The following is a 13076-nucleotide window of genomic DNA, read 5'->3' on the forward strand; positions in this document are numbered from 1 at the left end:
GGCTAGGAAAACGGATCCCCTTCCCCCTTGCCTTTTCAGGTGAGGCGATGCCTCGCCCTGCTTCAGCTCTCGCTGGTCAGGCTGCAGCAGCTGACCAGCACCGATTGTCCGGCACTCCCTAGTGAGATGACCCCAGTACCTCAGTTGAAAATGCAGAAATCACCGGTCTTCTGTGTCGGTCGCGCTGGGAGTTGGAGACTGGAGCTGTTCCTCTTTGGCCATCTTGCTCTGCCCGGTCTATAGAATTCTTAATTGCAATTGTGTTTAATCTGTAGACCAATTTAAAGAGAACGGGCATCTTAATAACATGGCGTCTTCCAACCAAGACACATGGTACATCTCCCCATTTATTTTGATCTTTAATTTTTTTCAGCAGTGGTTTTCAGTTTGAAAGATCCAGCACATATTTTGTTAAATTTGTTCCTAAATGTTTTATTGTTTTGATGCTATTATATATGATAACTTAAATTTTTAAATTTTCCAATTATTTGCTTTGAATATATAGAAATACAATTTATTTTTGTTAATTGACCTTGAATTAGGAGAACCTGATAAATTTACTCTTTACCTCTAGAGTCGTTGTGTTGATTCCTTAGGGTATTCTACGTATGCAAGCACAACATTGGCAAATAGCAACAGTTCTACTCCCTTCTTTACAATCTGTCTATATTTTATTTATTTTTCTTGCCTTATGGTACTTTCAGTACTACGCTAACAGGAGTAATGTGAGTGAATGCGTTTGTCTTATTTTAATCCCAAGGGGAAGTGTTCAGTATTTCACAATTAACTACAATGTCAGCTGTGGGTTTTCCTTAGAGGTCCCTTATTAAATTGAGAACATTGCCTTCTATTCCTGGTTTTCTGAGAGTCTGGGAATAGTGTTTAATTTTTATGAAGTGTTTTTTCTTTATCTATTGAAATAATAATATGATTTTCTTCTTTATTCTGTTACTGTGGTTAATTATATCGATTGATTTTAAAATTTTGAGTCAGTCTCACATCCCTGAGATAGATCTCACTTGGTCATAATGTAATATCTTTATTACATTTTGCTGGATTCGACTGGCTAACATTTGTTGAAAATTCTTGCTTCTCTATTCATGAGAGGTGTCATTCTGTTAATTTTGAGGTTTCACAGTTTATTTCCTGCAGAATCTTCTGTTTCATTCTGCATAATCCATATGTTAATCTAGACAAGAATTTTTACTTTCTGTTTTAACTTATAATTTCTGTGCATTCTATGCTTCCCCCCCTAGTGTTTAATGCTGGATGTTGCTTTCTTCAAAAAATTGATTTTATCTTATTACCAGTTGCAGAAAATTCACAAGCTCTATTAATGTATTTGCTCAAAGTTTACATTGAGAATTAAGATTTTCATTCTAAGAACTTCAACCTCTTCCCTATATGTTTGAGCTAGAATTTCTTAAGATGTGTTATACATAATAACTTTCATATCGGATACAAGACATTTTCACTTGCTTTGTTACATAATAACTTAAATGTTTCCCTCATTTTCCTCAGATTTGATTATCTTTTTTTCCAGTGTTTTCTGTTATTGGAAACTCCATACATTTTATTACCCAAATCAGAAAAATGTGGTTCTCCCTCTCTGTCACTCTCTATTTTGGATCTATAACTAGATCTTGCCAATTCTGTACCTTAAAAATCTCTCAAATCCATCTCCTCTTCTTTCTTCTCTCTGTCATTGCATTCATATGCACAACATTTTTCTTCTGGATCTCTGAAATCATATTCTGACTGGTTGCATTTCTACTTTTCAACCTGCTCTTCACTTTGCCACTAGATTGACTTTTCTGAAAAGCAAATTTACTTTTCTGCTTAAGATTTAGTGTCCCTTTTTGCCTTTAGAAAAAAACATGAACTTTTTAGTACAATTCCCAAATTCTTAAAGATCTGTTTCCTATTAAAAAAAATCCAAAATGGGTTTGAGTTGAAAACAAATTCCACATAACTTAGCAAAGTGAAAAACTGTAACAGCTTCTGTGCAATAACCTGAGTCAACATTTCCCCGACTGAGGCATGACCGAGACTTTTACACTTCCGCACAACTAGGAGAACCATCTTATTCCCACTTTTGCATGGGCCAATAATTACATACTTGATTAAAAAAAAATTTGTCAAAATATTCACATTTCTTTGGCTCTACATCTGTTTTTGTTTATGTGAGGCAAAAAGTCCCATGCCTCTAATGGAAAACTTTTATTAATCATATTCATATAGAAAATTAGGCTGCATCTGATGAAATGCCAGTGATTGGGATTAAACAATTGTTTTAGCTCAAATGTCTCTTCATTACTAGTGCCTTACCCTGGTTCTCAAGTCAGAAATGATCCACTCTTCTTTTGTGCTCTGAAAGCCCTTTGAATTTCACATTGCTTTACTTTGCAGCTAATTTTTTCTGTATCTGTTTTCACAAAAGTTTCAGTTTTTGAGGCAAGGATGTTTTGGTATTTGCTCATAATGTGTCATGCAGAGTCTAGCTCAAAGACAGAACTTCATAAATGTGACTCAAATTCATGCTAAGACTACAACTGTAAGAGTATAGACACGGAGCTGTTATAAACATGAACATTACAGAATGCCAGCTTTGGAATCTCTGGAAGATGATTATGTGCTTCCTTGTTCTCCAAATTCAGAGTCTCATGGATAAAATTCATGTCATTATTAGAAATGCAAAAGCAAGAATATAAAAATCAGCTTCCTGGATGAGTGTTTCTTAGACTTTAGTGCTTGTTTATATTTAAGTCATTTTTACTGTAGTTTCAGAGGGCGATGCTCATGTCTTGCCAGCAAAGCCAATTCTCTTTCAGTGTTTCTATCATCTTAGACCCCAAGTATTTGATTTTGTTATGTTATTTTTTTCAACTGTTTGCTATCATTGGCTTAATTTTGACAAAAGAAAATATTTTTTATTTTTATTTTTCATTTTGTCTTGCAATAACTGTGTAAAGTAAATTAAATCAAGTTTTTTTCATATGGGTGGAGAAAATTTTAATGAGCAATTTGAAATACATTTTGCATATGGCCAACATATTTAAAATCTTCATTTGCTTTTTACTTTAATCTTGGATATAAAAAAAGCATCATAAAAGCAGAATCTTAACAGATGCATGATCCTCACATATGGTTTACGAGCACAGATCGCAAATGAGTAATACCAAGTTGTTCATTATTTCCATCCCCTGTGGAAACTTTGATGAATAGAAAGTTAAATCATGAGACAATTGTAGCTTTCTCAAAAATAAGCAATTTATATTATTGTGCAAAAAATAAATATGTGAATGTATTTGAGGCATAACACTATTCAGATTTGTGTGAAACTCTTTTCTACCTACATCAAGATCTTCTTTGATAAATTTATTTGCTAAAGACTGTAAAATAGAACTTCTAGGACATGTTATTCAGGCATATTAATCTAGAGTAAAAACATGCAGATCAGGTAGGCTTTTATCTAGTTTCAAGTAGGCTCTTATTTAGTATTAGGATGAAACAATAAGATTTAAACAAACTATAATATTTGGGGAATTCTACTTTTATTTATTTTTTGAACACTTATTAACTGAAAAATCTTGGGCAAGTCTCCCCATTGTCACTCTGAGTCTGTATTTTTACCTGTGAAATAAAAACATGTCTGTCTCGCCCACCTTAATAAATCCAGTAAATATTTATTTAGCTCTTTTATGGGACATACACTGTCCTAGGCAGTTATGTTTCATAACAGAAGGGGTACAAATGTGTAAGGAGAGACTAATAAACATAAATAAATGAACATCACAATAAATAAGTGATGTGGGGAAGAACAGTAGAGTAAAGTCAGAAAGCTTCTGGTGGGGAGAGCAGGCTTATTGCAGCTTAAAATAAAATTGTCAGGGTAGGCTCCATTGAGTAGGTGGTATCTGAGAAAACATTCAAGAGATGTAAAGGATCAGTCACCAGCAAAGAGCACTCCAGGCTGAGGGAGTCACCAGGGCAAAAGCCCTAGGGATTATTTGGTGTCAGCAGAGTCGTGAGTAGGCCAGCGTGGCTAGAATGGAGTCAAGGGGAAAGCCATGGGAATCAGAGAGGTAATGAGGACTCAGGTATAGACTAATCATGTAAAGTTCTGTAAGCCATGATAAGAAATTTGCTTTTATTCCAGGGGGAGATGGGAAGACTTGGAAAAGTTTGAGGAGGAAGGAGATGATTTGAATTGGGTTTTAAAAGGATGACTCTGACTACTGTCTTGAGAGTTTATTATAGAGGGCAAGATGGAAGGAAGGACACCAGTTAGGAGGCTACTGGAGTGATCTGAGAGAGATGATGTTGGCGAACAGACTAGGGTGCTAGGGTTGGGAGTCAAGTGAAGTTCTTGAATTGTAGATATATTTGCGAGGCAGAGCCAACAGCATCCCTTGATAGACTGGAGGGATGTGAGAAGAACTGAAGAGTCAGAAGGGCTCAAATATTTTGACCTGAGCAACTAGAATGGTGGAGCTGACATCAACTCCTACAGGGAACCTGCAGGTGGAGTAAGTTTTGAGGAGGAACATCAGAAACTCAGTATTGGTCATGTTAAGATTGAGACATCTATTAGGAAAACCTAAATTATGTTATAATTAAAAGTCCCAAACTGTGAGTGGCTTAACATAGCACAGGATTTCTTCTTACTGAGGATACATATCAAACGTGAGTGTTGGGAGCTCTGTTTCATACATATACTCAGGCATCAGAGCTGATGGAAACATCACCATATTGTAACTGTGCCTGAAACATATGGCTTGCAGGTTACACAGCATGGAGATAAAAGAACTGGAGAGCCACACATTGGTTTCTAATATATCAGTCCAGAAGCGACACCAATCACTTTCTCTCATAGCCCATTGACCAAAGCCAAAGCTATTCATTTGGTGCCACCTAACTGCAAGGAGGAAGGAAATATGGACTCTGATACATGAGCAGGCCAGGTGAGAGGCCTACCTGTATCATATAAATTTGAGAGAGGTTGACCATGTGGATAGTATTTAAGTCAAAGAGATTGTAAAATCACCAGGGATTGAACAGAATTAAAGAAGTGGAAGAACAGTTGAGCCATGGGGTACTCCAATGTTGGGAGGTCTGGGAGAAGAAGAAAAAACAGTAAAGGAATAAAACAGTAAAGGAGACTGGCAAGGGCCATTCGGTGAGATAGGAAGAAAGTCAGGAGACCAAGGTGCCTGGAATTCAAGTGAAGAAAGGGCATGAATGAGGAGAGACTGAAGGACTGTGACAAATGTTGCTGATATTTCCAGTAAGATGAGAACTGAGAATTGACCATTGCATCAGCCAAGGGAGCTCATTGGTGTTCTCCACATTTTTGGAAGCATGATGGCATGGATTTAGGGGAGAATGAAAAGAGAGGAATTTGAAACAACTAGAGTAGGTTTAGGCAACTCTTTCTGAGAACATTTGATATAAATGATGAGAAAAGCAAGAATGGTTGCTAAAGAAAGAAACAGGACCAAGAACAAGGTTTTAAAGTTTTTTTAAAATGGGAGAAATAGTAGCACATGTGTAGCTTAACGGAAATAGAGAGAAAAATGGATGCTGCAGGAGAGAGGGGTGAAACTTGCTGAAATAAAATGTTCTTTAAAATTTTTTAAAGTTAAAAGTTTTCATTTTTGTGGGTACATTTTAGGTGTATATATTTATGGGGTACGTGAGACATTTTGATACAGGCATGCAATAATAATTACATCATGAAGAGTGGGGTATCTATCTCTGAAATGATATTCTTGACCAAGAGGGAGTAGATGTATCTACAGCACAAGTGGAAGAATTGATTGGCTTTAGCTGGGAGCATGGAGAGTGCGTCTCTAGTGACAAGCAGGAAGGCAGAATTAAAGACGAAATGTGGGAATGGGAGTCTGTAAATCTGGTGAAGCTTGTGTGCCATGTCTATGGGAGCTGTGCCTCCGATTTGGCATCAACATCAAATGAAATGAATTCTAAATTAATAGACAGATATGTGTTATTATTAATTTGTGATTAGCTTTTAATAGCTTAGTATTAGCAAAAACTGAGACTGGCAATGAAAAGCCCATAAGAAACTAGCAGGCCAGGCATATCTGGAAGAAGATACAGCCTATCTACTGGCTCTCGGCCACAGAAGAGTGTGCAGGCTTTCTGGACCAATCACACCTGCAGAGATGATACACACCAGAGGAACACGAGTAGAGTGAGGGAGGGTTATCCTGAATTATTCTCATAGAAAGATGGATTTGGAATTGAAGTGGTATAATCCTACACACCTCCGATGCTAGGCTGCCTATGTTTGCCCATAAATTCACCTACAGCCAATAGTCACAAGAATTTGTTAACTCAGTCACTTGGGTCTCATTTAGATGTGTCACTTGTAGGCAAGCTGCAGCCTTCTTACTGGCCAGTGCTTTGGGAATCTGAGAGCTACATTTAGGAGAACTGCATCTTCTAAATTATATCATTAACATTTTTACCTAATAAACAGAATGTTATGTAATAATAATTATGTAATATTCTCTATAGGTTCAGTATATCAATTTTAATTTATATTCTGTAATAATATTTGTAATATTATTTGGTATATTAATAATGTAATATTATTACATTCTGTTCTGTAATAATAATTAATGCCTTCCTAATATGGGGTGAATTTAACTCTCTGAGGCCCGAGTGCTACCCAGGATTTGACAGGCTAGTGACATTTCTGTTGCTTTAGGGATTGATTATTATTTCCTTTTGGAACAAAACTGAACTGTGCAGAGATTTGTTTTGTCGTGTGCATGTGTGCGTGTGTGCGTTTGTGTGTGTGCATATTTCTGACTAATTCAAATTGGCAATAATTGACCAATTAACTTGATGAATCACTGGAACTTTTCTACCTTTTTGGATCTGTGAAACCATTTTATCTTAAATTAGTAGATGCTATATCATGAAGCTGCCGTGTTCTGGAAAATCAAGCTATTTATGCTGCTATAGTTCTTAAACATGTCCAAAGGATCCTACCAATCACAGAAGCACAGAACTTTCCAGGGCATTTCTGTGCTGTAGAGATTTGTACTTAGAGGAGTGAAGGAAAAGATTTTAGAGGCCATGTGGTTGCCCACTGCCATCATCTGTGTTGCCCAAAGAAGGGAAAGGACTGTGAAATAGAATTGCCAGTAAAAACTCTCTCTGGTCTTGTCAGCAAGCTTTTCACGAAAAATACAATCCATTCTTCCACTCCAGACCTTTTAACAGGGTAACAGTTGACCAACTGCCAGGATTTATTGGCCAGAATAGAAACAGACATCACCATGTCATAACACAGTACTAAATAGGAACTTCTGAATTCTTTCTATGCAGGTTCTGCATTTTTCAGGCATTTGCCTTACTTCCCCACCATGCGTATCAAATGTAAATTGATTTACTGAACCTATAGAGATGTTTGAAGGCTTTTACTTTTTCTTATATGCATTTAGAATTTTGCAAACATAATACATGCCCATTAAAAAAATAAAATATGGAAGAATTTATAATAACATTAGCTCCTTGCCCCATCTTCTCCTACATATAATTCTGTTTTCCAGAGACAACAGTTTTTTTTTCTCTAAGTGTTTCTGTCTTAAACTTCTTTCATACCTCAACTTCAAAAATCTACATGCTATGTATACTATGCCACTATTTCTTAATTTTGCACTTTGGTGTAATTTACTGACTTTCTGATGTAATAGATGGAGATGTAGCAGTGTTATGTTCTCCACACCATTGCTACCCCCACCGTCACCCTCCAGCTTGTTATAGCACTGTTCTTGCAGTACTTTATGACTTCTTGGCTATTTGTGTATCTACCAATAAGACAGTATCTCTAGGCTTCTCAGTCCATAAAAGGACACTAGTGATTTAAACTAATTTAAACTCTTGTTTTAAACTTTCTTCCTTGTTTCCATCTCCTAATTTACATCACTTATACTTTCATGTATACATGTCAAGTTTAAAAGCATTCGCATTCTGTTCTACACTCATAATTAACACCTTTCTGATGTATACGTAGGTTGACTTTCAAGAGTTGAAAATGAACACATTCTGGGCTGTGACTTTTTTTCTGGATAACTTCACTAGTTATCCCACCTCATTCTACTTTTTGCCTCCTGTAATTTAAAGCTCTTATTTGCTGATAGTCCATCTCCAGTTCTTTCATTTTTGTGATTCTATGTTTTCTTTATTTCTTTACTTTTGAAAAGATCTAGAGAAGAAAAGAGGATAAACAAATGTGCTTAGTCCACCACCTTGCACTACTCTTTTTGGATTTGATTTTCTTCCTGGTACATATGCAACAAAAGAAACATATTGTACCAGTAATTATCTAGTTAGGCTTTCATGTTTTCAGTAATGTACTACTGGAACTATGTTATATACCTATACATATATAATTGTTTCATTTCTGCAGTTTAACATTTTATTACTGCTTTACATTTAGGAAGGAAAGTGGTTCTAATTCAAAACTCTGAGATAACAAATAGAAAAGGCAAACATATGGTTTGGGAAATTTGAAGAAGCATATCAGAACTGAGCATTGATTTTAATTCAGTCTTTTCACTCTGATAATTTTAAAAATATTGAAAACAAAAGCACTTTCTTTTAATGCATTGGCATGATATCTTGATTCCTTATTTAGTCTCCTTTTCCAATCACAGTTTACAATACACCTGGCAGACAATACCCCATTTTGATATCTTAATCTGCACTGCAGGATAAGATAGTAACATGCTTTCCTCTTGCCTCTGCCTTCTGTAAAGTCTGGTTTACAGTTTTAATAACTCCTTGGAACAAGTTACTGTGCAACATAAACATATATTCCTGTTTATTCAGAGTGACAGTTTTGTTATTGTTGTATTATAAAAATAATTGTAATTCTAAATGAAATATAACCATAAATCAAGACTCAGGGATCAACTTAACTATAATATATACACAATTTAAGGTCCCAAGAATTTTGTTTCACAAAATTCATGTAGCCTGAACAGTTGCTTGCAACTCAGGCAATATCTGCATGATTCATTTTTTAAGTACATAAAATTTATTGTTTTCTTACTCATCTCTAGCAGGGTGATCTTTTTGAATATTCTCATTATCCCTTTGTGAGCTCAGGAAATGCCCTGATGGTCCAGCAGGCCTCACTGCTTTGTCTTGGACTGAAAATGGCCTTTGGAAAAGATAACTTCAAAAAAGAGAGAGAATGCAGCTTAATGGTGAAAGGGTTTGGCTTGGAGGCCAGGCAGTGAATGCCAGTCTTGGCTTAATACCTTTCTGACTGGGTGACCTGGGACACTTGATTTATTCTCTCAAAGCTTGTGAAATGGGAACGATAATAATAATAATAATAATACTTACCTCATAGAGACATCAGGAGGCTAAAATAAAATAATGCATGGGAAAACAGCAAAATGTGGACACACAAGTACACATAAAATATTGCTTATTTTTGTTCTTACTAATTTGACTTGTTAATGATTCAAAAGTATTAATCCTGTGTAAGCACACAGAAATACCTACACATGAATTTCTCCTTAAGTTTTTGAGGATCTAAAATGCATTCTGAGGAGAGCTTTTCAGTATGAGGAACTTTTCCTTATTTCACTTTAGAGGCATGATTTGTGTTTTAGGAATTGTTTGCACAGTGTGCAGACAGAAATACGAAGCCCAACTTTTACTTTTTCTTCAAGTAGGACGTCAAGTTTGTACATAGTTTATTCATATCTAAATCCCTGTTTTTATTAAGTTGCCTTCAGTGTCTCGACGTAAAGATTAGTTTCATAAAACTTGAACTGTCAAGTTAAACCTGTTTAATGTTTACTTTGCATAGCAAGCAAATCCCTATATTTCTAAGAGGGAAGTTTGTGTGCCCTTAACTAGGCAAACAAGAAAAGATGAGTTAGGGGTAGGGGAAATACTGAAGACTCGATTTTATTATTATTCTATTAATTATTTAAAAAGAGTTTTAAAATGTTGATAGCATTTGGGGAACAAGTGATTTTTGGTTACCTAGATGAATTATATAGTGGCGAAATCTGAGATTTTAGTGTACCTGTCACCTGAGCAGTGAACCTGGTAATCAATATGTAATTTTTTTTCACTCGCCCTCCTCCTACCTTCCCCTTTCTGAGTCTCAAATGGCCATTATACCACTCTGTCTGCCTTTGTGTACCCATCACTTAAAGACTCGATTTTAGTCCTGACTCTTCTGCTAACTTTCTTAAGTCAGTTCGTGAATTGACTTAAATCAATTTATGTACACTTATCCTATATTACGTTTCAGGAACTGAAGTAGAGAGACAAATAAAATCCCTTTCCTTAGAAAACACACAGCTTGGTTTGGAAGGCTGATAAGTACAATCCACCGTCTGTGACAATATGTAAACAATGTGACAATACACACATCACCAAGAGGGGGTTGGGGAGAGGATGCTTACATCTTGGAGAAAGGGATATCCTACCTATATATAGGATACCTTGGCAGAGGTGGATCCAAGTTTAGTGAGGTCTGAAGCTTATACAATTTTTGTGTGTGTCTGGGGAGAGAGGGGGTGGTTTAAAATAAAATGAAAAAAATTAAGTCACAGCTTTGGAAGAGAATGGTGGTAAAGTGCTCTGTTGTCTTAGCTTCCTTAGCTTCAGGGTAAATCCCCCATCATCTCCAGGGGGAAAAGGTAGCAAATATTCTGGGAGTCAGAGTTTGAGAAAAAATCTGCCATCTAGGAACTTTCTGGTACAGCTAGGGGTACAGAGTGTGGGTGCTGAAGGGAGACGTCATCAGAGGGAGAGGTAAGGAGGGACAGGATCTTTAAGGGTCTAATGTAACAAGGACCTAGGCAATCTTTCCTCCAGAATTCTATCTGAATATTACAGGAAACAACTGAGATTTTTTTTCTCTCTTTTAAAGAAATTTAATTGTGGTAAAATACACACAATAAAACAGTTGCCATCTTAATAATTTTTAAATGTACATTTCAGTAGTGTTAAGTATATTCACATTGTTGTGCAACCGATCTCCAGAACTCCTTTCATCTTCCAAGATGAACTCTATACCCATTCAACAACTCCCCTTTCCCGTTTCCTCCCAGCCTCTGGAAACCACCCTTCTGCTTTCTGTTTCTATAAATTGACTCCTCTAGGTACTTCATATAAGTGGAATCATAGAGTATTTGTCCCTAAAGCCAAACTCTCCAAGCTGCCTGATCTCAGTGTATTCCATATGCACATTATAAAGTCTTTCATTATTTGTCTTATTCTAAATACAGCTGATGTAAAGAAATGACTGAGTACTATTGATATCCATTCTATTCTAAATTTTAATCAGAAAGTGTTTGTGAGAATTTAAACAGGATAGTTTGTTCCCCCAATTTTATCTCTTTTGTGTCTTTTGCCCTAGTGACAAACAAGCAAGACTTGTTTCATTTATGACCTTGTATGGTAGGCCCTTTGGTATGGATTAATTTGTTTAATGGGATGTTTAAGAAAGACAGCTGGTTAACAAATTATTTCCTCTCATGTATTTCCAAATTTGCATTACTTAAACGATGGCCTTGGAAAAAGGTCCTCATGAGTTTGAGATTTTTCTAGTGAATGTCAAAAGAAGTCTTGTTTATGGCCTGATTCTTCAAAGGCACAGTATCTTTTCACTTAGTATGCATCATTTTCAATATGATTTTCATGGCTGTAAAGGGGAAGCACATTATTTTCATATATTAATACAGGCACCAAGATAGAAACTGTCTGAGAAAGGTGTGTGAATGTCTGTTTTGTTTTCTAGTGTTTCATAGTGTGAAACTTTGACTCACATTATTAGTTAAGCCTTTGTATAATAACAGAAACTCACCTTTTGCCAAAATTATTTAATTATATATTGTTCACGCCTTAATTATTTGATGAATGGATAAAGGTGACTACAAGCAATACTGTGAAATGGAATTTTGGGGGCATCTTGCTTATTCTTTGTGTCTTACCCCTCAACTAGCATTCTTGTGACCTTATGATTTTTGCTTCCACCCCAAACACACTCTTCCCAGCTGTACTCCACAGCATATATTGTACCTATAATGGTACAATGCCATCAGCCCTTCCACTTTTAGGAATAGTTCCATTACAGGCACTGTCTGATGCCAGGAACCTGACAGGGCAGAAACACATATGTTGAATGTAAACGTTTGATAGTTGTTTAATGTGTTATTCCTCTAAGTGTATTTATATTTTTGTATAATAATACTTGGAAAGGAAATACATACCTCATTCTAACAGGGAACTTGCTACCTGAAATGAGGATATATTTTTGCCAGGAAGCAATTTTACTTATAACATTATATAGTCAACAAATAATTGCATGTATAGGACTAACTGTGTGTGATCCTTTAAGAAACTTGATCAGATGACATTAGAAAGGGACTCAGAAATTAGTATGTAATACATGTACTTAGGACTGAAAAATAATTAGAAAGAAAAATTTAAGTTACAAGTACTTCCATACCTTCTCCCTCTGACCACACCTGTAAAAGAAGTATGAATTTGTTAGCTTGATCTTTGTAATTTCTAAGAAATATGTTGAATATGCCATCTTGGTTCCTTGCTTTCTGTGCCATAAAATCAGAGAATGGGGAAAGGAGAAGCAAGGAAGGGGTATTTGCATGAGAAGGATTTATTCAAGGGGGAAAAATAAAGACTTGAGGAGGAAGCAAAAGAATGGAGAAAAAGGTGAGGAACTATACAAATTTTGTTTGGAGGCTGAATTTAGTGGGAATTGAGAGGAAAAGGGGGAGAGTCTGAGATTTAAGACAGATGCAGGGATCGGGTTCCAAGATGGCTGAATAGGAACAACTCCAGGATACAGCTCCCAGGATACAGAAGACGGGTGATTTCTGCATTTCCAACTGAGGTACTGGGTTCATCTCACTGGGGTGTGTTGGACAGTGGGTGCAGGACAGTGGGTGTAGTCCACCAAGCAAGAGCCGAAGCAGGGCAAGGCATTGCCTCACCCGGGAAGTGCAAGGGGTAAGGGAATTCCCTTTCCTAGCCAAGGGAAACCATGA

At 36.3% G+C, this 13076-nt stretch overlaps 1 protein-coding gene across 1 annotated transcript in view; it reads right to left on the reverse strand.

Moving 5' to 3' along the window:
* CAV2 (caveolin 2) overlaps positions 1-13076 on the reverse strand; it is a 230734-nt gene that overhangs the window by 44396 nt on the left and 173262 nt on the right. The window lies entirely within an intron of this gene.

This window comes from Rhinopithecus bieti, unplaced genomic scaffold (genome assembly GCF_001698545.2).
Source record: "Rhinopithecus bieti isolate Rb0 unplaced genomic scaffold, ASM169854v2 scaffold_5350, whole genome shotgun sequence".
Lineage (NCBI taxonomy): Eukaryota > Metazoa > Chordata > Mammalia > Primates > Cercopithecidae > Rhinopithecus > Rhinopithecus bieti.